Genomic DNA, 22,492 nt, shown 5'->3' on the forward strand with positions numbered 1-22,492 from the left:
AAGAAGAAGAAGAAGAAGAAGAAGAAGAAGAAGAAGAAGAAGAAGAAGAAAAAGAAGAAGAAGAAGAAGAAGAAGATAGTAGGAAGGGAAAAATGAAGCGGGGAACATCAGAGGGGGAGACTAACCATGAGAGACTGTGGACTCTGAGAAACAAACTGAGGGTTCTAGAGGGGAGGGGAGTGGGGGGATGGGTTAGCCTGGTGATGGGTATTAAAGAGGGCAGGTATTGAATGGAGCACTGGGTGTTATACGCAAACAATGAATCATGGAGCACTACATCAAAAACTAATGATGTAATGTATGGTGATTAACATAACATAATAAAATAAAATTAAAAATAAATAAATATATATAAATAAATAAATAAAATCTTTTAAAAAACAGTACACACTCTTGTGGATCCAGTTAAATTACCAAAAGGTTTTTTTTTTTTTTAAGATTTTATTTATATATTTGGCAGAGAGAGACACAGCAAGAGAGGGAACACAAGCAGGAGGAGTGGGGGAGGGTGAAGCAGACTTCCCGCGGAGCTGGGAGCCCAATGCGGGGCTTGATTCCAGGACCCTGGGAGCTGAAGGCAGACGCTTAATGACTGAACCACCCAGGTGCCCCTACAAAATGTTTTAAAAACTAGAAATATTCTAACTTTACAGCTGAGTTGGGGATATGGCTTAGGTATCTGTAACCCAATTTTAGGGTAGTTCACAGTAAAATAACCTTTAAATAGGGTGCACAGCTGGACAAATCCTGGAACTTTTGTATTTTTGCTTGGCGGTTTGTTGGTTTGTTTGTTTTTGCATTTTTCAAATATCCAGTAAGTAGGATTCTGCAGAAAACAGAATGGACATTACCTGCTGCAGGACCACTGAGATGTGCTCTTGAGACCTGTAAGAAAGGGAGGGAAGCAGGATTAACAGAGAGACACTGAGAGGGATACACTTCCAGTAGAGGCCTCACACCATTCCAAGGTGAGCTCTGAAGCTGGGATAAACCATCCCAGTAGTCCATCCAGGCAAGAAGGCTTCTCCTTTGTACTCCTGCATGGAGCACTGGATATGGAAAGGGGGCATAACCCCGGGCTACACTAGTTCTTTCCAGAGAAAGTAATTCCTGGGAAAGGCCTGAACTGAGAGTCATCTAGCCGGGGGAGACAACAAGAGTGCACTAGTCATTAGGGGCTGAACTGCCACATGCACTACAGTCCCCTGTAAGATTTATTTATTTATTTTAGAGAGAGAGAGAGAGAGCACATGGGAGTGGGAGGAGGCGCAGAGGGAAAGGAGGAAGAGAGAATCCTCAAGCAGACTACCTGCTGAGATCCAGAGCCCGACTCGGGGCTTGACGCGGGGCTCCATCCCAGGACCCTGAGATCATGACCTGAGCTGAAATCAAGAGCCAGATGCTCAACCAACTGAGCCACCCAGGCGCCCCTCCCCTCCTGTGTCTTTAAGGCCCACTGATTCTTACAAGTTTCCCTTGTATAAGGCCAGCTCCTCCAGGAGTCTGGATGTTCTCATTTCCTGGGGTAAATTATAAAAGAAAGGTTAGTGACGTAACCTAGAGCCCCCGTGGCTGTGCTGGTCTTGAAGCCCACAGAGATACGAATCACTTCCCATTACAAATCACTCACACTTCTCTAGGGCTTACCCATTAGAGCGCCCAGAGGTGGCCAAGCTTGAGGCGGGCAAGATGCCCCTCTCCTTCTGTGTGGTGGATTTCTTTTTCTGAATTGTTTCTACACTGAAGATGTTGTCCTTATCTGCATTTTATGTTAGAGGGTCTCCTAGTGGACTGCCCACATTGGGTATTTTTCCCACTCTTGGTATATAGAATAATAGTGTCACAACCAATGGATTAAATGATTTGGTAAATATTCCCCACATTAGTGGGTGGCCCCATAGATGCCAGGTGTAATCACTGGATTTTTCTGTTAAAGATTTTATTTCTTTATTTGATGGAGAGAGAGAGAGAGAGAACAAGCAGGGGGAGCGGCAGACAGAGGGAGAGGGAGAAGCAGACTCCCCGCTGAGCAGAGAACCCAAGGTGGGGCTCGATCCCAGGACCCTGACATTATGACCTGAGCCGAAGGCAGATGCTTAACCAACTGAGCCACCCAGGCGCCCCAATCCCTGGAATTTTTTGAATGTTATCTTTTATGGTAAGGTCCCTGCCAGTGTGGGCCACTCAAGTGTGCAGGCACCTGGCAGTTACTGGTCTCACCATGGAGCAGAAAGTGCTTGCACTCCAGGCCCAAAAGAAAAGGCCAAGAAGGAAAAAGCCCAAAGGAAATCTGAAACTCAACACCGAGGCTCTGCTCCCCACTCTGAAAGTGATCTACCAGAGAAGGAAGAGGAGATTCTGGGGTCTGATGATGATGAGCAGGAAGATCCCAATGATTATTGTAAAGGAGGTTATCATCTTGTGAAAATCGGAGATCTATTCAATAGGAGATATCATGTGATCTGAAAGTTGGGCTGGGGACACTTTTCAACAGTGTGCTTATCATGGGATATTCAAGGGAAGAAACTTGTGGCAATGAAAGTAGTTAAAAGTGCTAAACATTATACTGAAACAGTACTAGATGAAACCCAGTTGCTGAAATCAGTTCATAATTCAGACCTTAATGATCCAAATAGAGAAATGGTCATTCAACTACTAGATGACTTTAAAATATCAGAAGTTAACAGAACACATATCTGCATGATGCTTGAAGTTTTGGGGCATCATCTGTTCAAGTGGATCATCAAGTCCAATTATCAAGGGCTTCCAATGTCTTGTGTCAAAAAAATTATCCAGCAAGTGTTACAGGGTCTGGATTATTTACACACCAAGTGCCGTATCATCCACACTGACATTAAACCAGAAAACATCTTGTTGTCAGTGAACAAGCAGTATATCCGAAGACTGGCTGCAGAAGCAACAGAATGGCAGTGATCTGGAGCTCCTCCACCTTCTGGATCTGCAGTCAATACTGCGCCCCAGCCTAAACCAGCTGAGAAAATGTCAAAGAAGAAGAAGAAATTGAAGAAGAAGCAGAAGCACCAGGCAGAATTACTAGAGAAACGAATGCAGGAAATTGAGGAAATGGAGAAAGAGTCAGGCCCTGGGCAAAAAAGACCAAACAAGCAAGAAGAATCAGAGAGTCCTGTTGAAAGACCCTTGAAAGAGAACCCACCTAATAAAATGACCCAAGAAAAACTTGAAGAATCAAGTACCATTGACCAGGATCAGACACTTGTGGAACATGGTGTAGAGGGTAGTGCAGCAGAAATTAATTGCAATGGAGTAATTGAAATCGTTAATTATACTGAAAAGAGTAATAAAGAAGCATTGAGGCTTAAAGAGGATCTACATAATGCTAATGACTGTGATGTCCAGAATCTGAAGCAGGAACCTAGTTTCCTAAGCTCCCAAAATGGAGACAGCAGCCATCTCAAGAAACAGAGTCTTGTACGCCTATAACCTCTGAGGTGTCAGATACCATGACGTGCCAGGCTTCACCAAATGTAGACCAGTCATTCAGTGAACAGGACATCAGCCAACTTCAAGAAGGCATTCGGGCAGAGATACCCTGTGAAGATAAGCAAGAGCAACAACAAAATGGACCATCGGACAACAAAGGAAAATCCACTGCTGGAAATTTTCTTGTTAATCCCCTTGAGCCAAAAAATGCAGAAAAGCTCCAAGTGAAGATTGCTGATCTTGGAAATGCCTGTTGGGTGCACAAACATTTCACTGAAGATATTCAAACAAGGCAGTATCGCTCCTTGGAAGTTCTGATAGGATCTGGCTGAAATACCCCTGCTGACATTTGGAGCATGGCCTTTGAACTGGCCACAGGCGACTATTAGTCCGAACCTCATTCGGGGGAAGAGTACACTCGAGATGAAGATCACATTGCACTGATCATAGAACTTCTGTGGAAGGTGCCTCACAAGCTCATTGTGGCAGGAAAATATTCCAAGGAATTTTTCACCAAAAAAGGTGACCTGAAGCACATCATGAAACTGAAAACTTGGGGCCTTTTAGTGTGCTAGTGGAGAAGTATGAGTGGTCCCAGGAAGAGGCAGCTGGCTTGACGGATTTCTTACTGCCCATGTTGGAGCTGATACCTGAGAAATGCCACCACACGTGTCTTTAAGAGAGATGGACAGAGGGAGATTAGACACACACAGAGGAGAAGGCAATGTGAAGACAGAGCAGAAAGAAATTCGAAGACATTCGTCCTACAGGCTGTAGTGAAGCAGCCACAAGCCATGGAACAACAACAGCCACCAGAAACCACAATTGGCAAAGAATGGATTGTGATCCAGGCCTCTGGAGCGAGTGCAGACTTGCCAACACCTTGATTTCAGACGTCTGGCTCCTAAAACTGTGAAAGAATAAGCTCCAATTGTTTCAAGCCACCTGATCAGTGGTGATTTGTTATACCAGCCATAGGAAACTAACGTACCCACAGTACTACTCTCAAGACCCTTCTCTCCATTGACTCCATTCCTTTCATGTTTTTATATGAAACTTCTAGAAATGTGAGGAGCTAGGCTGGAGGCCATGTCATCATGACAGGATTCTCACACCAACTCTGGAATCAGACAGCCTGGGTTTAAATATTGACTCTACCGATTTCTAGCTTTGTGACCTCAGACATATGGCTTAACCTTTTTAAACCTCAGTTTCTTTACCTGCAAAATGGGGAGGAATATCACATCACATAGGCAGACTGCGAGGGTTAAATTAGATGGCCACATAAAGTATTAACAAAGCATCAGGTACAATGTAGTGCTCATTAAGCATTCGTTATTACTAGTCACATATATTTTAATCAAATGATATATACAAAAAATAGGTCATTTATTAAAATAGTTTGATTAAAAAATGCTTACAATATATATCGATCAATGCAAATAAACATGTTAGGTATATATTTATGAAAGATTTACCATGTTACTATTTACTATTTACTACTCTTTGTGCCTCAGTTTATCAATCCGAAAAATAAGGATAATAATAGTACTGACTCTAAAGGGCTAATGTGAGGACTGAGTGGGGGCAATTCACATTGAACACTTCGCACACTTCAGGGCATATAAGAAATGCACATTTCCATTAGTACCTCTGTGTAGCATCTCACTTAATCCCCACCACAGCCCTCTAAAATTGGTATCATTGTTACCCTATTGTACAGACAAGAGTTGGAATAAATTGTTCAAGCTCACACAGCTAGTATTGTCTGAACCAGCACTCAAGCCCAAGTCTGTCTGAGATTAGAGTCTAAGAACTCCATCACTTACATCTACTAAGAGAAAGTAACTTTTACCATTTTTTAGGCTTTATCATTTCAGTAAGGATTCTAAGTGTACTTTCTAGCATGTAGGAGGGCTCTAAGTAATCTCTCTACCATAGAGGAATGTCTTATTGTTGAGAATAATAAAGGAGCATGTTAGAAATTAACCTGTTAAAATTTTTCAGGCAGTAGGAAACATTAGCAGATAATTACTGAGCTCTCCTATCTCCCAAATTTCAGCATCACTGAGAAACCTTTAAAATATCCATGTTCCATATAACTGTAAAGAATTCTATACTTCCCACATGTGAATGGTAAATGTGACAAGATTCCTGGAAACATAAGCATAATAGGCCCACAAATACTTTGAAAGTGTCTTTCTGATATATCAGAGTGATTATGGGGCACTAAATAAAGCTGTTTTGTGCATGAAGACACCAACACTATTTCTTAAATTTTTAGTTTTATTCATTCATTTATTTATTCAACACTTATTGGGTGAGTGCCTAAGACATGCTGGACATTATCCTAGGCAATAAGGTTTTAGTGATGAAAAAGATTTAAAAGTCTCTCAAATAAAACCTACTTTCTGATGTTTGGAAATTCATCTAGTCAACCATCCCACTAGAAAATATCAAATAGCGAATAAATATTCTGCAGAGAAATAAAACAGAAAGGGACCACGTGGCAACAATCCATTCATTAGACCATTACTGATCATTTGTTAAGGAACCATTGTGAGGATATAAAATGAAAAAAATTATGTATTCTTCCCCCAAGGAGTTGGAAGGCTAGTTTTAACTCTACTGTGAGACAGTATGAACTGGGATATAGGAAAAGTACAGAAGTTAGGATGGATCCAAACAAGTGGACAAAAATTACTTCCAGAGAGGAGAACAAGGTAAGGAGCTTTATAGTAGCTAAAAGGGTGAATTTTTAAGGATGTGTGAGGTTCCATGTATAGGAAGCAATAAGCATGTGAGCAGAACAGGAAGGCGATGAATAACAAGTAGTCTAGCAAGGCTGGAAGAGAAGGATTGTGTAGACAACTGGGGTAAAAGGCAAGAGGACCATGGATTTAATCAGATCACAGGGCCTTTGACAGCCAAAGTAAGGATCAGACTATATTCAGGAAATCTCTCTACCTTAGAGGAATGTCTTATTGTTGAGAATAATAAAGGAGCATGTTTTGATGCAGCGAATGACATGTTCAGATCTCTACCATGAGGAGTTTAAATGGCAGTGAGGAGCTTGGGAGGGACCAAACACTAAAGACACGCACACCATTTGGGAGGTTACTGCAATAGACCCGGTGTAAGGGATGGGTGCTTATCTGGGATGATGATGATGATGGGAATGGAAAGAAGAGAATGGCCAACAATTTATTTTCTGCTGTGGTATAGATAAGATTTTGCATGTCCATGTGTGCTGGTCAGGGAGGATATGAAGGCAGGTGAAACTGGGTAACAGAAACCAGGATGAGAAGAATATGGATGAGAATGACCTAATGACAGAGATCTAAATGACAGAGGTAAAGGCAGTAACATGAGAATTTCCACTCTTTCTGTGCCTTGGTTTTCATTTCCTCATTTGATAGACTGCTGGTTTCACCTCTTTCTGAGTCTAAATATATCAAGATTCAAATCAAATGCGAGGCTTGATACATTCAATATTTATTAAATGTCTATCCTAGAGTAGGTACTAGATATGTTTCTTGATAGCAGAGTCATTTTTTCCTCTCTTATCAGTTTTTTTATGTTCAGTTAACCACTGTATAGTACATCATTAGTTTTTGATATAGTGTTCAGTGATTCATTAGTTATGTATAACACCCAGTGCTCATCACAACACATGCCCTCCTTAATACCCATCACCTGGCTACTCCCCCACCCCCTCCCCTCTGAAACCCTCGGTTTGTTTCCCGGGGTCCATAGTCTCTCATGGTTTGTCTCCCTCTCTGATTTCTCCCCCTTCAGATTTCCCTCCCTTCCCCTATGGGCCTCCGTGCTATTGCTTATCTTCTCAGTTTCTGTAATGCTTCATCTGTGCCTTTGGTAGGACATTCATTACTTTTTACCTTGAATTCCACGTATTGAGGTACCTGCTAACCTCCTCTAATGGGTGAGTGTCTTGGGGGAAGAATCCATGTCTATCTCATTTGTATTGCAGTGCATTGCATGCAATAGACTGAAAATAAATATTTGTAATTTGAGCTTATGCAGTCACATAATATTTGAAATAGCCCAGTAAGAGTTTTGATAGTAACTACTCAATTCCACTCAATACCCACAGTTAGCTTCTGGTTGCCTAATAACCAATTACCAAGTAGCTTATTAGCTTACTACAATATTAATACAGTTCATTTATTAAAATGACTCAAATTACCAAGATGAATATTTTACAACCCATTCATTTCAGGTGTTAGCAATAGCATCCACGCAATTATATCATAATTCAATAACTTATCAAAAATGTCTAGTAAATAGTTGATTCAGGCTGCATTAACGTTTTTTTTTCTATTAACCTAGTCATATAGGTTTTTGAAAAATAATTTTGAGTTTTTTAAAGATAATTTTGATTTATCATATAACACATAGATACTAGCTTAAGCCACAGCTAATAAACATGTCATATTTCTAGTGAATAAATGCTGGAACACAAAGAGGACATTTTAGTAACATTCCAGACCTAGTGATAGCTTTTAATAAATATTAAGAATAAGAACCACAATGCCTCATGGTACTGAAGGGCCAGAACCAGAGAAACCACGGAAAGACTTGAGATCCTCCAAAAAGACATGGAGATCCAGGTTGGCATTGACAAGTTTAGAAACCATGCTGATCAACCAGGAGAGGACAGAAGACAGAGAAAATCGAATATTCCAACATCCAGGCAAGTAGCAGGGAAAAGATCATCTGTCAGAATTGAAGGGACAGCATAAAGCTGACAGAAGGGTCAACTTTAGAATTCACTAAGAATAGGGATCTCAGAAACAGGCTATTTCTGGAAAGAGTCATAGGCTTCCCATACAGAAATAAGCAAAAGCTAGGGGACACATCCAGAGTCTGCAGGTGCAGGTTAGAGGATGCATCTGGTAGGGGTAAGACCTAAGAGGATAAAGATATGACCAACTCTTACCAGCATAGGAAGCAGAATAGTCCCAAAGGTGGATATGGCCTAATCCCTGGAACCTGTGAATATGCTCCTTTACTGGCAAAAGAGACTTTGCTGATGTGATGAAGGTCAGGGACCCTGAAATAGGCAGATTATGTTGGTGGGCCCTAGTTAATGGCATGAGCCTTTAAAAACAGGGAACTGGGGCACCTGGGTGGCTCAGTTGGTTAAGTGTCTGCCTTTGGCTCAGGTCGTGATCCCAGAGTCCTGGGATTGAGCCCTGCGTTGGGCTCCAACAGTCAACAAGGGAATGTGGACCCTAGTCCTACAACTGTGTGGAACTGAATTCTGCCACCAACCTGAATGAGTTTGGAAGTGGATTTTTTTTCAGAGCCCCCAGTAAGGAGTATAACCCTGCTGATACCTTGATTTTCAGCCTTGTGAGTCTCTCAGCAGTTTGCAGCCCAGCCTTTCTGGTCTTTTGGACTACAGAACTGTACAATGATAAATTTGTATTGCTTTAAGGCACTCAAATTGTGGTCATATGTTATGGCAGGCATAGCAAACTGATATAGTTATCAAAAGACACCCTGTAATTGTCAAGAGGCATGAATGACTTAGAAAGGATTTTGGCTATTGCCCTTTCTTTTACTTTTCTTCCCTTTCCTAATTAGGCAAAAAAAAAAAAAGCTGGGGAATTCAGCATACCAATACCAGAGGTGGGACAAAAGTGACTTCATTATTTCATTGGACATAATCTGTAGAACTCTTATGTTTTGTAGTAGGATATTTCAATCTCTTAAACCCTGAAATTCAGTAAAGTAACATATAATGTGTGGTTTGAGCTAAGTCTTTTGATGGCTGAGTTTTTTATATGTCTTACTGTCTCTTTATAAAAATGCTTCACCATATATTTATATTCAGTTATTCCAGGTAAATAATTATCCATTTAACTATGTATTTTTTCCTTGCTGATTTTGTTCAATTATAACCAATTTTGTCTCAGATTATAGTAATTGGGACTTTAAAGGAAAGTTAGAAACACAAGTCAATATTTTTAATAAGTTAAATAACATCATATATATTGTAGAGATCTCACAAACTGTTTTGAAACAGTAGCAACTGAATACAAAATTATCAAATATGAAGTTAGAACTAGAATGATTTTAGCAAAAGAGAAAAGCTTATTTGTGACTATTTAGCCCCTTGATCTTGAAACATGGCATTACCATACGTGAATCATCATACTTGGTAAGAACAACTAGTTAAGATACTCAAAGAGGACCCTTTCCCAGTGAGCCATAATTTCTCTGAATGCCCACATTAAAAGTGATAAAATGCTGCTACTTTCAAAATTGCATATGTAATTGCAGGGTTACTAAATGATACCTCAATTAGATCAGCTTTGTTTTAGAAAGAACTTTGAGATTATTTGAATGAGAGATTCCAACACATAAAACTTCCACATTCCCCTACCTTCCTAAGGAAAAGGTCTCAATGTCATGTAGTTGATCTTCTTTCAGAGTTTACAGTCTCCTCTAGAGTATTTTAGGCGTAGAGTTGATACTCAGTTAATTTATCTTTTATTGTCACAACCATAGACTTTCTATTTTAATTTCTTTTACCTTTCCAATTGTAGCTTGTCAAAACTATTTTGACAATAAGAAAAACACATCATATGGACATTTTTTTCTTTTCCACTAGAAGTAATAAGGGGACTTGAAGTTGGGGGGATGCACTCTCAAAGAAATAATATGAGAACGTGTATCTTTACGTATTTGTTCTATAAATAAGTTTACTCATATAAGCTACCGAAGGGAAAGTTAAAGACTCCTCTGTATCATTGGAATATGACTTCAAATCTCCTCCCAGATGACATGCTTGAATTATAAATTAAGCTATATGGCTTAATAATTGCATGATCTTGAGAAGTTACTTAAACCTATCTTAGTCTTCATATGGGGATTATCAAACCACCTCAAGTTTGTTGTGAGGATTAAGTGAAATGAAATAATGTTTGTAAAGTGCTTAAGAAGAGTATCTGGAATGTAGTCAGCTCCCAAAAAATATTAGCAATTTTTATTAAAAATGGCAATTAACATGGAGGGAGAAAAAGAAAATAAAGATTAGGAATCCACATAAGAAAATGCTGATGTGTCGAGAAGAGGTTGGGGAGAAGAAGGGAGACTTTTTGCCCCATTGGGAATGATGGTGGACCACTAAGCAGCCGTTTGATTCCTCAAGGATACTCTAAAGACATAGATAGTGGTACTTACAGATATTCTCCCAGTCATTTCTGTCGTGGCTGCAATTTTTTTTTCAAGTACTTTTATATGTAAGTGACATCCACGGAGAGTCTTCTTAGGCTCAACTAAACATTGAGACTCCAGACCATCATAGACCACACTTGGCACCGTGTGGATGCAGGTAGGCACCACAGCTTGCCAGCAGGGCAATGTCAGCTATCCTCTTCCTTGAGTCTTCTTAAAACATCAGACAGGTCCAGGAGCCACACTAGCTTAAAAGCCTCATACATCAGGAGAGCCCACGTTTTTTGTAGCACCCCCATACTTACAGCTTCTAGAGTCTCCATTAGGGACATGGCGCTTACTTGGGCAAGCCAAAAATTACAGCTTTTCACCAGCATTTATAATAGATAATCCCAGTCCAGATGTAATTTGTCAGTCATGGGTTACTTTTTACCACACTAAATGTGGCTTCATAATGTAGTTGGCACGTATCGTCTTTACCAAGTTACCAGCAGAACAGAAGTAGAGACTTGCCAAAGGTCAAATTCTCACGCAGCAGGAGAATAGATATTATTAACTCCATAAAGGGTAGATAACAAACATGAGCAACTGGTTATTGAGAAATGATATTTTGGGGTATAAAAATAAAACTCTGCTCTCTGTCAATAATTCACTCCACCAGGGTGCTCCTTGTCAGCCTCTGTCAGAGCCACACGGCATGCAGTCCAAAGACCTTCCCCTCCAACCCTCCTCCTTTCCTCTCTCCCTTCCAAGGTGTCACACTGGCATTGTGGACTGAAATTCCCCTGCTGATTTCTCTCTGTGCCTTATCCTTCACAGGCATTTCTCCTCATTAAATCTCTCAAAACTTCTGGTGCCTGTTTCACAAAGGATCCTGACTGACATGACAAACTCTGTACAACATACAGAAAAAGCATGTTATTAGAGAAAGGAGAGAATGATGGTATCGACCATTTCTCCCACTTCAGCGAACAATTTCCTCTGGGGGAAACAGAAGCGTGTAACGTTATATAAGGCTCCAAACTTAGGGAAGTTTTTTTCTTTCAATCTTTCTTTTTTAAGAGTAGGAAAATTAATGCAAAATGGATAAAGACAGTCTCTCAAAATACACAAGTCAACTCCATTAAAGTGTGAATTCCATCCCAAGATCACATTTGGATTATTCAGAATACAGACATTAAACTATTCTCATTGGAGGAGTGTGTTTTCAACGATATAAAAGCAGCAGAAAAACAAAGGAATGTCAAGTAAGGGATTAAAAAGACATCTTCAAGGCCCCTGTTAGTCTTCAGAACAAATCCTCAAGGCCCTTATTCCACTGCCCTTGTTCCTTACCTTCTCCAGATTTGTGTCTGAGCTTGGAGAGGCTCCTGAAAGTCAAGGCTCTGGGTCGGGATGTGTCTCTTTAATCCTGGTGTCACCTGGTACTCTCTCTGGCTCTGTATGCTTAGATACTCCCTCCAGACAGCACTTTGCCGGGTTCACAGGGTTTTACCTGAAAATAGGCATGGTCCCTTGTATTCTCAAGCCCCTCCAACCCTTTCTGGAATAATTCTACAACCACATGGCTCTACCCAGGAAGGATGCTAAAGAGTATCGCTTTCCATGAAGCACCTTGCTTACGATTAACTCCTCTGTCCTTCGTTCATCCAATTCTCATTCACCAGTCCAGATTATCTTTTTCAAACTGGTGGGGAAGCCCTACTTTCTGTTTTGATCTTTCTCTTAAAAATTTTGTCTGTGCCCCTGACCCTTCAGCTTCCCCTGAAGGCATAGACTTCTATAACAGAAAAGCCAAAAGACATCAGCAGACCTTCTGACTGTTGTTCTGTATATGATTCTCCTGGGGCAATAAGTACAATAGCAACCATCTGCTTTAAAAGGAAGAGCAAAAGGGGATAATACCAAGAGAGGGGAAGAACCATATTATTCTGCCACTTCAGCATATGGCCACACAGTAAATTAAAGTTTTAGCATTGAGAGGAACACTACAGGTTTCTAATTCTATCTCCTTTTGCATCTTCTCTATTATATGCTCCTCACAGATGGTCAAACAGACTCCATAATTCCACTGATGGATAATTCAGATCCTCATAAGAGAATGCATTCCAGAATTGTCAGACTTCTTAGCGAGTCCGTCCTTATATTGAGTTGGCATCTGTTTCCATTATGGGCCACAGAGGATGTCCATCATGGTCCAAGGAACATTGGTCTTAGACCTAACCAGATAGAGATAGTTCAGATAGTCTCTGTAGGCTTCCGTTTCTTCATCTGCAAAATAGAGTTGATAATACCTATCTTTTGGAATCCTAGGGAAGATTAAATGATATCAATATATATAAATAGCTGGCATAGTGTTTGTTTTGTCATTGTGGGTGTTTGCTAAATATTATTCCTGTCCAGTAATGGTCCAGAATCACTCATTAATTCACTCATAAAATACTGATTTAGCATTTTCCTTGTTGCAAACCCTAGAATAAACCCCGATAATAGAGCAGAGAATAAAACAAATGTATACTTTGTCTAAAGGAGGTACAGTGTATCCAAAGTAATTACAAATTACAAGTTACAAATATTAGAAGTGCTATGATCCCAGGGTCTTGGTATGCAGCCCTGAGTTGGCTTCCTGCTCAGTGGGGAGTCTGCTTCTCCCTCTCCCTCTGCCACTCCCCCTGCTTGTGCTCTCTCTTGCTCTCTCAAATAAATAAATAAAATCTTAAAAAAAAAAAGAATTGCTATGAATGAAAACAGCAGGGTACTAAGAGGACACATACAAAGGAAATATAAAGAACAAATTCACCTTCTGTTACACACCTGTGCGTATACATGTGCGTGCATGCACACACGCACACACACACAAATAAGCATAATGTATCATCTCACCCTACAAAGTCTTTTTATATCAAGAATAAGCATTCCAATGTTTTCACCCATTCTTCAGATTGCATGGTTGCAGGATGGCTTATATTTTCTATCAAAATATGGAACATTGAAAGGTCCTTTCTTAAATTAACCTTGGGGCTAATAATAAAGTTTTTCAGTCTCTTTTGACATGTAAAATAGCAATGGCAAACATATGCATTCCTTTTATAGCTTGCATATTCTAATTCCAATTTTTATTTGCTATTATATTTGCTTCTATAATGTTGAGGAGAGAGATAAGTTGGGTTTTTTAAGATTTTATTTATTTATTTGACAGAGAGAGACACAACGAGAGAGGGAACACAAGCAGGGGGAGTGGGAGAGGGAGAAGCAGGCTTCCCACAGAGCACGGAGCCTGATGTGGGGCTCAATCTCAGGACCCCGGGACCATGACCCGAGCCTAAGGCCGATGCCCAACAACTAAGCCACCTGGCGCCCTGAGGAGAGAGACAAGTTTTAAGATAAACTATGCTCTATATCCTTTGGGGAACTTATTTTAAAGTTATAAGATATCTAGATGGAGTTTCTAAATTTCTCCTCATCACTAGACCCACTGCTGTTGTAATGTGACTAAACGTGCTTGTGTATCATCCCTTCTAGGTAGATGCCTGAAACACGTCTCTAATCTCATGCATTGTTTTTGTTTTGTTTTGTTTTTGTTTTCTCTACCTGGATACGTGCTTTCATGGAACACAGCACCCACAGACCACATCCCTTCCCTGCCTCGTCTTGTGCATTCTGGCATTGAAGTCATCAATTTGACTTCATCTCACATTGTTCATTTCCTTCTGGTTTTAAAAACTTATGCGGGCTCCCTGGGTGGCTCAGATGTTTGGGCGTCTGCCTTCGGCTCAGGTCATGGTCCTGGAGTCTTGGGATCGAGTCCCGCGTTGGGCTCCCTGCTCTTTGGGAGCCTGCTTCTCCCTCTGCCTCTCTCTGTCTCTGTCTCTGTCTCTCATGAATAAATAAATAAAATCTTAAAAAAAAATAAAAAAAAACTTATGCTTGCACATTGCTGTACATTTTGCCTTTCAGGTAAGCATGGATTTGACCCCATCAGAAGTTCCCAAGCAATTAATCTAGACCTTTTGTCCCATTAATGTACATTCCACAATCACTGTCATCCTGATAAACCTGCTTTTAAAACCTCAGTGGATTATGTGTTATTCTTAAAAGATTCTCTTTCTTTATAAAATGGACCTTATTGGAACTCACTATACGTTTTTGTCAGAACACATTTTAAAGAGTGTTCAGATATTCTTACTAATCCCACCCAGGTGCCCAGAATTCCTATGCCCACATCAGAATTTCCTCTTCTGTATCTTTGTCTCTTGGACCCTGAAATTATGTAAATTTGAATATAAATATGAGATTTCATCATGGAGTAGGATGACTATCCCAGTGAAGAGATTTACAAAGTACCAGTTTGGGCCTGTGTGCTCTCTAAGGAAAATTATGAAACATTGAACCTCTGTCTCCTCAGGTGTTACCAAAAGAGGCTCACTGGCATCTGGCTACCTGACTAGCACAGTGCAAAACAAACAAAGAAACAAACAAAAACAAAAAAGATAAACCAGATACTACACGTTGATGAGAAGGGTAAGAGCACCAAAGGACCTCTGGCCTTGCTGTGTGCATACTTGAGCGTCCTTCTTGGCGCACCCCACCCACCCCAAGTAGCTTCCTTTGGATGCACTGGCTGGGCAGTGTGTCAATCACAGGGTTCACCCCAGCGGGGCTTGTGTGCCAAGTGGGCACTTCCTGACTACACACATTCACCGGCAGCTACAACAACAGGGGCAGAGCGTAACAAGGCAGGCACTTGTCCCTGAAAGAAGGAAGGTATGTCTCCCTCCCCTGTGAATAGATGTGGTTGTTCTCACTGTCTCCCTTGAAAGCCTCATTCTCTGAAGTACACGATATTATGCCAAGGCAGATGTACAGTCTGGGAAGTTTTCCAAATTCATCACTGAAAAGCACAAGGTATTCAGCATCAGCACCTCCATGGAAGTTTCTGTCTCTGTCTCAGTCTGCCTGGCTGGCAGGGCCAACAAGTAGACAGTTGTCCAGAAGCTGGGCAGGTAGGAACCCAAGCATTGTGACAGAGATACTGGCAGCCAGTGTCTCAGTTGGCAGAGCCTGTGAGGTTTTCCCTGACAGCTGCACACGTTTCACACAAGCAAAATGTTCTGCTGATGAGGCAGCAGCTTGAGTTTGTCTGAATAAGCTACACTGTGGGAAAGTGCAAAGTCATGAGCTTCAGTGCACGGGGTCTACGGGGGAGGGTGGAGGGCAACACTATGGTTGTTAACTGCTTTCCCAGTTCCCACTGTGTTCCCTGATCCTCGGGATCCTAACTAGAAGCCGTGGACTAAATCAGGAAGGTAACGACTTGTTGCCCTGCTATAATGCACGAGGGTATCAGGCTCACAGTCCTTGCCACCTAGAATACAGGATCGAGTTGTCCAACTTCCGGAGGCCTTTAGAAACATTCACAGATCTTAGAGATCCACAGTTTCAAGTCCGTAGTTCAATGTTTTTATAAGTGCTTGAAGCTAAGTAGCAACCTGTGCTTCTTTATCATGCATTACCCATTATCTCCTCCGTGGAAGTGCTTACAGCACTAAAGCAGGTGTTACGGGAGAGAGGCTGGCTCAAATGAACTTAGGAGGATCTTACGTGCCTCCGCTCTGGAATATAACCTGAGAAAGGGGGGAGATGTGCTCATTCCATTGTCTCTGACTCTGAGTGCTGTTGCAAGTGTATGGCTTAGGCAGCAAGCAGGGGGCAGGGGAAGGAGGCGGGAGTCGAGGCAGGGGCTCTCACAGCATGCTGGCCCAAGTTAAAGGAAACAGAGGGCTCTTGCATATTTTCACATAGATTTCCAATCGTCCCAAGATCTCCAAACTTTTTAACTTTAGACATAATTTTAAGATTTTGTTATTGGTGGTGGTTTTTCAGTTTTTAATCCAGGGGAGAAGGAAAACATTTTTTTTTTTTTTTGGTATTTTTGATAGCGTTAAATTCTGAAATTCTTAATGAGGACCATCCGGCCTTGTATGTTCTGGGTTCTGCCTTCCTCTGTTGCCTCATCTCAGGTCGCCTGCCTCTGTGAAAGGAAAGAGGCTGTTCTGCTTTTTTTTTTTATATATATATTGTTTTACTGGCAAGCTTCATCAGGCATGTTCATAGAGACCACTCTGTCAGTTAGCTATTGCTGCATAACAAGCCATATTAAAACACAGTGGCTTACAATAATAAAAATTTGTTATTTCTCATGAGTTTTAAGGTCTCTCAATAGGTCTTCTGGCACAGTTAGAAATATGCATGCACCTGGGCACCTGGGTGGCCCAGTCCGTTAAGCATCTGACTCTTGATTTCAGCTCAGGTCATGCTCTCAGGGTCATGGGATCGAGCCCTGCGTCAGGCTCCGCACTCAGCACGGAGTCTGCTTGTCCCTCTCCCTCTGCTCCTCCCCGCACTTGTGCATGCACTCTCTTTCTCTCTCTCAAATAAATAAATAAAATTAAAAAAGAAAAAAAGAAATGCCCATGCATCTGTGATCAGCTGTGAGTCAGGCAGGCAGCTCCACTCATCTTAGCTGAGTCCCCTTCTATGTTCCAGCACTGCACTGCTGGTGGCTGGCCTGTCATAGATTTGACTCTTCTCCACATGATCTGACATTGTCTGGAAGACCATCCCCAGCTTCTTCTTAAGCCAGAGTAGGGTTCCGAGAGAGAGGATGAAAGTTCTCAAGGCCACTTAAAACCTAGGTTCAGAACTGATATGCTTTACATTTTGCTCATTCTATTGGCCAGAGCAAGTATAGAAGCCAGCCCAGATTCAAGAGCTGGAGAAATAAACTCCAACTCTTTTTTTTTTTTAAAGATGTATTTATTTATTCTTGAGAGAGGGGGTGGGGGCAGGGGAAGAGGGAGAGAGAGAGAATCTCAGGCAGACTCAGTGCTGAGTGTGGACCCAGACATGGGGCTCGATCTCACGACCCTAGATCTTAACCTGAGCGGAAACCAAGATTGGGCCTTCAACCGACTGAGCCACCCAGGCGCCCCAACACCACCTCTTGATAGAAGGATCTGCAAAGTCATGTTACAAGGGACATAGAGACAGGGGCCATTTTTGCAATCAAGCCACCACAAACTTCAAGGAAAAGCAGGAGCCCAGGTGGCACAGCTAACAAGTAAGAATGCTTCCGAGTATAAGGAACAATAGGAGAAGAGCGCAAAGCATATTACAGAAAGTGCAAAGAAAACTGCCATGAGAACAAAGATTTTGTGTTTGCAAGCACAGAAGAACCCTGAGGGTTTGTGGGAAAGACTAGAAATGAGGTTTGGGAGGGATTTCCATTCCACACCAAGAAGTAGAACTTTGTTCCATGATCAGTTGAAGGCACAAAGAATTAATTATGGCAGAGGATTGCTTGTTTGTAGTTTAACACTGATCACCATTCCCTTATTCTTAAAACTCTGTCCTCCTGTGAGTTTAATGAGAGCTACTTTTTCTTGGTTTACTGATTCATCTAATGTTCATTCCTCTATTTTATTTATTAGCTCTCTTTCCCTGTCATCCCCTAATTTGGGGCCACCTAACATTCCATCCTCAGCCTTGTCTTCTCATTCAAAAATTGCCCCTCAGCAAGTTCATCCCTTTGTTAATTTTCACTAATGCCATATTGATGCTTCACAGATCTATACCCCTCCCAGACTTTCTCCTGAGCTCTGGACTCATTTATCTAACTACATCCTGGATACTCCTCATGCATTTCCAATTCAACTTGTTTCAAAGTGAATTGTACTGTCTTCCCTTTTATGCTTCTCATTATCTTGTGTATTCTTTTATTAAGGACCACTATTATCCATTCAGATGCATGAGCCAGAAGCTCAGGGAAAGACCTGAACATCCTCTTTCTCTCTGTCTCTGTCCCTCTCTCTTCTCACATTTAGTCTTAGGTCCTGTCCGTTACATTTCCTACTATGTTGTTAGTACTAAAAGACTCCTCTTATTAGTGGTGGCTGTGGTTCCTTGGGTTCTCCAAGTTATCTAAAAAGGACATAGATAATTCAGCTCACCTCGTTTTAGTGGGAAGATTATTTCATTGATGTCATCATGTATCTTGATCAAGTGATATTTAAATTAAACATCTTATCTCCCTGAAGCATTCCATAATTGGCTCTCTACAATGTAAGAATTTGCCCCATTACAAGAAGCAAGTGTGTTAGTTAGAAATATTGGAAAGAACAAGCCTTCCAGTGTGACTTTTGACCTTCATATACACTTGGCCCCAGAAATGTCATCTTCGTGTGACTTACAGTCCTATAGTATGTAGCACTTCTCCATAGTTTCAGCAAAAGCTCAGGCCAAGCTTTCTCTATATTGTGGCACAAAATGGATTGGGCTATTCCTCCAAGTCTTATGTCAATACTAAGTGAATACTAAAATCACTACCTTGAGCTAAAGTTGTTTAAACAGCTTTCTTCAAACAAAATCTTGTGGGGAAACTCACATGTAAAATAAATAAAAGCAGATCTGGCCTTGTTGAAGTGAGGGGTAGAGGTATGAGAACTGTGGTCCTTGGTCTCCTACCCAGTCCTTCTAAGCACCTCATGCAAGACCCCTAAAGCAACTCTAACTCATCTTAAGGCCCTGAAGAACCCAATTTAAAAATCATGGGTCTATGGGAAACAGGAGATCAATATACTCTAGGAAAAGAGCAAATGTCATTTATATGGAAAAGCACAATGACCTGGGCAATATCTGACCAACTCTAGGAAACAAAAAGAAAAAAAGTTGCATTCGCTGGAAGAGATTGAATTCGGAATCTTGACCAGACAAATTAAGAGACAGAATAGCTCCAGTAAAAACCCTCCCTTTTACAGACTCTAGACTGGGGCCTTTTCTTTTCAGCCCCCTACCATTGCTTCCTTGACCTGAACCCTAATCATCTTTTCCCTGGACTCCTGAAAAAAACTAACTGATCTCCTTGCTGCCAGTTCCCGATCCTCCCAGTAAATGAGTAGAATACTTTCCAGAGCCATCTTCCTAAAGCCAAATATTACCTCCTTACTTCCATTATTTATAAACTATGAAATAAAGTCTAAATTGCATACCTACCACGTAAAACCCACCCCAGAAAAATTTCCATCCAAACTCTGCTGTCAGTTATCCTGCCTTTCTTAACACACATACTATGCTCTCACAAGACTGAAAGAGATTTTCAAACTTGCTATATTTCATATCATCCTTGTCCTTGCAAATATTGTTCTCTCTGCCCCTAATTAGCTTTTCCCTCATGTCTGCCTCATGTAAGCCCACCTATCCCTCAATACATAGACTTCATATCACCTTCTCCTGTATGAGGACCTTCTTAATCCCTCTCCCCTTAGGCAGCCTTGATCTCTTCTTATTTCCACAGCACTTTGTACATGCTCATAATGTTCATTAATCATACTGAATTCAAATTATTTAATTACATGTATCTCTGCCAAACTTAATTGCAATTTCCACAAGTGAAAGGACCAGGTCTTATTTACCTTCACATCACCAGCACTTAATACAGTAAATGGCATCTGGCAATTGTTCAGTGATACTTGTTGAACAAATAATAAGAGGAAAGCTTTAGAAAAGTAAGTACAGATGGGAACAGCATGGAGAATGAGTTAGAGAGGAAGCCATATGCAAGGGACCACTTAGGAGGGTATCAAGATTAATCCAGGCTGATGCAACAATAATGAGGTGAAACAGGAAATTGCCAATGGACATAGAGCAAAGAAGAATATTGGGTATCTCTGAAAATGGAATCCACAGTGATCAGTGAGGCTTGAAAGGGCAGAAAGAATAATTGACAATAAATCAGAAATTGAGCCTGGAGCTAAGAAGGAATGATTTTAATAAGAAGCCTCGGGAAAGAAGGAGGGAAGCTGAAGAACTCCATGCCAGATATGGTCAGCCTGGTTTCTATGCTGTGCACAATGTTGACTCCTGCTGTCATGTGGCTTCTTTGTTCTCGCCTTAGATTTGAAAGCAGAACTCAGAGGACAGTGGGGGCTCAGAATTGCTGACTGCATGACCCTGTCCAAAAAACACAGAGTAATCATGGTCAATGCTGCCATTTCTGCCATTGCTCTTCTCTGACATTGGAGACCACATGATACTCAAATTTTTAAAAATCAAGTGTTTTGTTTCCTCGCACCTTAAAAGAATGGTTCCAAATGAGAGGAATACTAAACATTATGTATGTAAATATATAGATACACATTTTTGATGTCTATATTTGTATAAGATATACACAAACACATACACACATATAAAGGGTTTAAATTGAAACCCTGAGCTATTGATTTTTAATTTTTATCTTATTTAATTTTTAATTTTTTTTATTTTGACAGTTATTTTTAATTATTTTGAGTATAGTTGACATACAATATTACATTAGTTTCAATTGTACAACATGATTTTTAATTTTTAAGTCTTTTAGTGAATTTTCACGCAGTCAAATATCCAATCCTGTGCTTTAACACCTAAAGTATGTTTTTCTTTTCTTTTCTTTTTTTTAAAGATTTATTTATTTATTTATTTGACAGAGAGGGAGAGAGCTAGAGAGGGAACACAAGCAGGGGGAGAGGGAGAAGCAGGCTTCCCGCTGAGCAGGGAGCCTGATGCGGGGCTCAATCCCAGGACCCTGGGATCATGACCTGAGCCGAAGGCAGACGCTTAATGACTGAGCCACCCAGGCGCCCCCTAAAGTATGTTTTTCAAGGGAATCTATGTTAGCTATTTTGAACTGTTCTGTTAAACTTCTTTTAAATTACTGTCAGAATTTTTTCCTTAAAGGTCACTCACTGTAATAGAGTAAGAATGGATCTAAATCTGGATTAAAAGCTTTTGGTGAATTCAGATTGGTCCCCCCACCCCCCCGCCCTGCCCCAACTCAGAATTAATGACTTAATGCTCCCTGAAGATTTCGTATCTATAGGCAACATACACCATCTTGCTGAGTTAAAATCCTAGTAAGGGACTGGATTAATTCTCCATTTCTGATGAGAAGAGAATAATACCAACAACGATTCTAATTATATCTTGGATTTATAGAGCTCTTTTCTTCCTAGGAGCTAAAGAAGGCCTACATCTGTTAATTTATATGTAGAGACAAAGTGATCTGACAAAGGTTATACTCTATGCCAGTGTGATTAGAATCCTATGTGATTAGAAATCTAGAGTTTTGATTTGACATTTAGTACTCTTTGTTCTAAGTTACATTTAGGAAGAAAGAAAGAATAAAAGGAAGGAAGGAAGGGAATTGTAATTTGTGAAACAAAGAATTCTAATTTGACATAGGGAAGAAATTTTCAAAAGAGACATCTATGAAGCTTTGGAGTGTGGATTATATGGAGCTGTGAAATTTCTTTTACTAGAAGTGTTTTAACATAAAGCAGAGTCATATATGTCTGAAGTCATTTATAGGAATACTATCTGATTGAGGCAAGGTGGAATAGATTATTTCTCAAGGTTTCTTCCAGTCATATAATTCAATGATTTTTCTGTGATATGCTCTATTACATTTTTTCCTAGTAAAACTCAAAAAAAGTATATAATAAATGCAAAATGGCATTTCTAAATTGCTTCCCTTTTTACTCTACTAAGAAATAAATGGAGGGGCGCCTGGGTGGTTCAGTCGTTAAGCGTCTGCCTTCAGCTCAGGTCATGATCCCAGGGTCCTGGGATTGAGCCCCGCATCGGGCTCCCTGCTCAGCGGGAAGCCTGCTTCTCCCTCTCCCGCTCCCCCTGCTTGTGTTCCCTCTCTCGCTGTGTCTCTCTCTGTCAAATAAATAAAGTCTTCAAAATAAATAAATAAATAAATAAATAAATAAATAAATAAATAAATAAA

The 22,492-nt window shown here is 40.7% G+C and overlaps 1 protein-coding gene and 1 pseudogene across 1 annotated transcript in view; both read left to right on the top strand.

Annotated features, from left to right (window-relative positions):
• NKAIN3 (sodium/potassium transporting ATPase interacting 3) overlaps window positions 1–22,492 on the top strand; it is a 626,030-nt gene that overhangs the window by 415,624 nt on the left and 187,914 nt on the right. The gene's annotated exons all lie outside the window — the stretch shown is intronic.
• LOC118015352 lies at window positions 2,222–4,141 on the top strand (annotated as a pseudogene).

The sequence above is a fragment of the Mirounga leonina genome, unplaced genomic scaffold (genome assembly GCF_011800145.1).
Source record: "Mirounga leonina isolate KUSES-001 unplaced genomic scaffold, KU_Mleo_1.0 Mir_165, whole genome shotgun sequence".
In the NCBI taxonomy this organism is placed as follows: domain Eukaryota; kingdom Metazoa; phylum Chordata; class Mammalia; order Carnivora; family Phocidae; genus Mirounga; species Mirounga leonina.